A 6,041-nucleotide genomic window follows, 5' to 3' on the forward strand; every position below is an offset into this window, starting at 1 on the left:
TAACCCCCCCATCCCTGTCGCCCCCCCGCCATAAATTATACCTTTGCTTCTGAATTATTATCAGTAATTGGTTGAGCAGGGATCAATTAGTGAGCTGACGTCAGACTCGGGCTGTTTAACCAATTCAAAAATTAGATACACAAAGAAAAATAATTATGCAGTGCCCCCCCCCCAGGTAGACAGATGTTTTAGTTCCCCTAACACAGTGTGTTCTTATCATCGGTCTGAGCCACTGAGGACGAACAGGAGGGGCGAGGGGGGGGCGACTCACCTGAGGGGTCGTAGAGGACACACACACACACACACACACAAACTAGTTAACCGGGATCACTGAGGTTGAAGAATAAAGATCCCAAAATGAGATCAGGATCAGTAGTTTTGATGAAAAACAGCAAAAGTGAAATGAAATTATCTAAATTGTTTAAAATCCAAAACTCTTTTCTTTTTCTGCACCATCAACTAAAATACAAATTCTCAGTAGTACACATGATAGTTTCATTTGTGTGTGTGTGTGTGTGTGTGTGTGTGTGTGTGTGTGAGGAGCTTTGGACTAAAACTCATCCAGTATTTTTCAAATCCTCCTCATTTGAGTGATTTCAGTGGAATCGGTGGAGATGATGAAGGCATCAGAGGCTGCCGCTGATCCCGTCCCTGTTCAGGGGCAATAATAATTCTAATAAGGCTAAACAGAATATGAGTTTTATTCTGAGCGCCAACCACAGTGTTGACAGAGAGCAGGAAGCTGTCTGGGGGGGGGGGGGGGGGGGGGGGGGGTTCAGGTTATAAAATGACACACACTGACACACACTGATAAGACCTTCTCTGGCAATATAGCACTGCTGGAATGATTAACCTGTAAGGGCCGAGGGTGGGGGGCATAGTGGACAAGTGTGTGTGTGTGTGTGGGGGGGGGGGGGGGGGGGGCTCAAAGACACATAAAGGGAAAGAGCACTTCACTGACTGTCTGTCTTTACAGTTTCTAGTTCAAGGAGCTTAAAGTCCAACTTTGAACTGATCCTCAACTTCACACACTTCCACACTTTTCTGATTGGCACACACACACACACACACACACACACACACACTTATGATGTGACAGCATTATTTTTACAGCCCAAAATGCTGTAATGTTGCTGGAGTAGCAGTCGTGTGTGTGTGTGTGTGTGTGTGTGTGCCTGAATGAGTGTTTATCAGCATGTTGGACTTTTGTTCTGATCTCATAACAATAGTCTTGGGACTGTAATACGCAAACTAACATCATTAAATGATAATCAACACACACTGCCTATTCATAACCAGGAAGTGACTCCTCCACCACCTCCCACGACACACACACACACACACACACACACACACACGCGCGCGCTTGTACCTCCTACTTACCTCTGTGTTGTGTGTTGAAGATAAAACACACACAGTCAGTTGCTCTAAAAATACTGCAGGACTCTGAGTGCAAAAACAAAACAAAGAAGGTGACGTTGTGACACAAACACACAAAATGCACAAAAAGAGACATGCGTGTTTATATAACACAAAATATTGTGTAGTCCAATAAATGAATGTGGATTTGCGTTAGTTGATTTTTTTATCGGTGTAACAAACAGTTGTTAAATATTTTCTTTTATTTTATTTTTGTCCAATAATCACTCTCACTTCAGCTCAGTTTCATAAACCAAAAGGCCAAGAGTTGGACTCACAACCACAACCCCCCCGCCCCCACCCCCACCCAGATACAATATACTCTGGTTTTAATAAAACTTCAGTAAATGATAATGATAGTAAGAGACCAGGACCTGACAGATTCTGAGACATGAAGGGGGGCTGCAGAGCTGGATGGATCTCATTAGGTCCGGACTTCTCTCCAGCTCTAATCTCTCCAGCTTTAATAATAATGATCAGATCCAGTTGGTTTGTTTGTGTGGAGAGAAAAATGCACAACTCTCTGTCTCCTGCTTCATCACTCCCACATCCCAAAGTGAAACTCGTAATCCGTTGCCTTTCTGCTCCAGGTCGACCTCCGTCACCTGCTGGTCTCCAGGACTCTGTTGGCAGATCGTTTGGAGGAAACTGAGTCTGTCAGCTTCAAGTGTTGACACTTGGATTTAGGAGATAAACCTCACAGAGGATCAAACAAAGACTCTCCCTCTTGACTTAAGAAAGGAGAGTGTGTGTGTGTGTGTGTTTGTTTGTGTTAAAGGTTTCGGTGCTGCATGTTTGCTGTTGACAACCTGAAGTGGAGGGACGCTGATATTGTCCAGGAGGTTTGGTTATCTGTGTCAAACGGCTGGGAGGACATAAAAGTGAGGTGAGCTGGAGAGCACACACACAAAAACACACAAACACACACATCAGTAATTTATGTCCTTTGAGACAGAGGTGCATATAAATGTAAAAAAATAAAATAAAATAGATGTATCCAGAATATTTTCGACTGACATCCACGTGCTGAAACGTAACGTCCCACAGAAACACACAGCAGCTCAGATATGAGAGAATTTTTGGTGTAAAAGCTGCAGAACCAGACAAAAGTTTAAAGATCCGGCCCTCCAGTCTGAGAAATCATTTCTGAAGAAGCATGTCACTTAAGTTCAATTCAATGCAAATATGGACGACAGTTATTGATCCTGGAAACAGGAAGAAGGTTCCTGTTTCACTCCAAAATAAGGTCCATTTTTTAGCATTTCCAGCTCGTGTGATTGTAGAACAGGTGACTTATTAGTAGATTTAAGGAGTGCGGCTGAAAAGGTATCATTAATGCTCGCCCTTCAGGGCCAGGCACCTCCGTCTGTCATAATCTCATTTGTGTAGGTGTCTTTCTTAATCTGACAATATTGTGTTGTTAAAAATGTGCTACATGCTACTTAATGGAGCGAAGCGGTGCAGGCTGGAGATGAGAGGTTAATAAAAAATACTGCGGTTACTGTGACACCCAGCAGGTCAAGGTTTGGTACTTCCAAGTGTCTGATGAAATGTCAATCAAATGGGAGTGAGGGATGGCAGAAGAGATGGAAAAGACGAAGTGGACGGGGAGAGGACGGCGTCGGAGGGAGGGAGGGAGGGAACTGACGGAGACCGTGCAAAACATCTCAGACAGGAGGGGAAAGGAAGCAGAAGGAAAGGGTTAAACGTTCACCTGTTTTTAAATCCACAAGAAATTGCTTTGGACAAAATGCAGTAATGAGGCTGACTGTTTGAAAGGTCATATAGTTTATGGTTTCTCAGATTTGCTTGTTTTGCGTCGGGCTAAAAACCAATCTGAACTATTTCAGCTCAAAGTCTGTTTGGTATTTTTTTTCTATCCTCAACTGAAAAAGTCATATTTGATAAACCAAAAACTGGATAGACTTTATAAAATAACTGCAAAAAAAGCTTCACATTTCTTTTACATCTTGTCAGAAATTCAGTTTTCAGGTTCCAAGGGTTCAATGTGGTGGGCGCCGTTGACTTTCAGTTTATTTTTTCACTGGCACCTCTAAACTTTCTGAAGGGGAACTGTTAAAATATTCTTTGACTCTTTAATATGAAGTAATAGAAAACACATTGAAACATTTTGATGCTCAAAAGTCGTTCATTAACCGCTGAAAACCGTTCTGATCGGTCTGTACGGTCTGTAATGGACACAGATTATTTTTAGATAAAAAACACTTTTAATCTTTGTGATTTGTGGATCCTTACAGACTAAGTGAATATAAATAATGGGGGATTGGACAGACAATAGGACTTTTAGAGCCTCTTCAAAAGCAGGCAGCCATGATGGCCTCACTGGTTCTGCTGGCCCGTTGGATGTCCTGGGGCTCGTCCAGTTTATGTAGACAAGTGATGTAAAACCGATATTGTAATTTCTGGGCTGGTTTCTTTCTTGTTCAAGGAAAGTAGAAGGGCGCTCAGAAAGCACAGACCTCTGCCACAGCCAATGTCAAACAACATGCACCAGACCTCAGAAAAGAAAGATCAAATTCCTATAAAATTATCCAAATCTGCGCCAAAATTGAATGGATTCTCGCTCAGCCCACAGCTCACCCCTCCACCAAGTGTGGTGCAAATTAATTCAGGACTTTTTGCACAGAGCCGTGGCTGATTCCTCTTCTGGCTGTTTGCTTTCTGCTTGCTGGACACCTGAATGTTCAATTTCTCAGATTTGTTTTTGACAGTAAATGTCTCCAAACTGTCGTATGCAGTCTTCTGAAAGGATTGAAAATATGTCCTGTCCGTCACCGTTGTTGGATTCAGCCTGGACAGACTTCAGTGGAAAGTGTGTAACATTGCTGGTATGATTTTAAAATGACCTCCTCTGTTTTATGAGTGCAGAGATGAAAACTCAAACGTTTTGCAGCTGCCACTTATATGTGACACCACCAGTGTGTCGTCGTCACCAATGAAGAAATAAACGTGAATGAATTAAATCCTTGATCTGATAGTCGAGTGCACTCTTGAATAAACTCGGAACAGAACTTGGAACCCAAGCAAATCGAGGGCAAATAAATACCTCCATCCGTCTGCCAGTCCAACTCCGCCCCTCCAGTTCAATGTCAAATGATGGGTTATGCCTATTTTGCCTCACTGATAATATTTTCTCTGCGGGCAACTGCAGCTTGTTGTTGGCTTTTCGTGGTCCGCGTGCATTCCTGACATTGTGTGGACTTTAAAACGTTTGATGGCAGAGAGACGCTGCAGCGCATCAGATGAGCTGCAGTGAAGGTGAAGAAACAATTAAGGACGGCTGTGTCAAATACAGAACAGGAGAAAGGGTCAAAACACACATACACACACACAGTCCTGCCCAGTATAAACAGTATGCCGGAGAATGTCCAGGAATATATGCTGCGGTAACTGTGACTCACACAACCTAACCGCTGCTTACACACACACATGCACAGGATGATAATTAATCTGGCTCCTTCTTGGTTGCTTTCCAAGCTCTTCCTTAGACACAGAGGTGTAATTGTGATATCTCCTGTCAGACTGCTGCTCCACTTCTTTAATGTGAGACTCCTGGTCGACGCGCTGTCGATGGATTTGGGAGGGAACATCAGTTCGATGCTTAAAATGTCAATCCGGAAAACATGTTCTGTAAAAAGGAATGCAGTGTAAAGACCACATGTTGCTCCTTATCTGCACCCCTGTGCTGTTTCTCTCTCTTTGTAAACACACTTATACATACTGTACACGCACACGCACGCACACAAGCATGCAGCGACTGCTGGATCCATTAGCAGGTCATTGTTCATTGCTTCCTATAAGCTTCTATTTTAAAGAGGCAGCAGGAGGAACAATAGGCACTGCCAAAACTTATCAGGTGCAACGACGTCTAAACAGACTGAAGGGTGAGGTGGTATTTATGTGTGTTCATGTCGTCATGTGTGCGTCAGTAACATCACCCACCTTACTTTAGCACAGCTAGCGTTAGCGTCTTCAGGTGAAACTGCACAGCTTGATGGCATTGTTTTTTCAACGCAGACAATCAGCCTCGACCTGACTGGACACTCAGACGACTGCCTCAACAGATCGAGCTGAGTCTGAGAAGTAATGCTGATTAATTTAAATCGTGATTCGAGGAGTCCAAGATCTTTTCTTAATTGAACTTCACGTGAATTAGCCTGAACTGCCAGCTGAGAAAATATTAGCGTAGGCTATCAACTGCAGCCATCCAGCTGTGCTCGTGTGAGAAGGAACAAAGATTCGGCTGTTCAACACTTTTTATTCTTTTAAATCTTCACATTCATGTTTGGCTCTTTAACTACTCGCCATGAATAATGTTGAGGAGACACGATGCCGGTCTTTTATCTGCAGTAGCATCCTGGCCCAATTCTGAATATAAACCCATATGTTCGACGTTCAGAATTTACAATCCCATTTTTTTTTTTTTTACGACTATTGCCTCCGTGTCGGAGTCAGTGTGTCAGAGAAGAAACAGAAGAGTCGGTTGTGCTCTGCGGTCAGACATGTTGTTCTAAGGCTTTTCATGTCACCACTGATTTCAGCCCTGGCGTCAGGAAGCCCACACTCTTCGTCCCAATGCAGGTGGGAGTCGAAGGAGGAAT

The sequence above is a fragment of the Echeneis naucrates genome, chromosome 4 (assembly GCF_900963305.1).
Source record: "Echeneis naucrates chromosome 4, fEcheNa1.1, whole genome shotgun sequence".
Lineage (NCBI taxonomy): Eukaryota > Metazoa > Chordata > Actinopteri > Carangiformes > Echeneidae > Echeneis > Echeneis naucrates.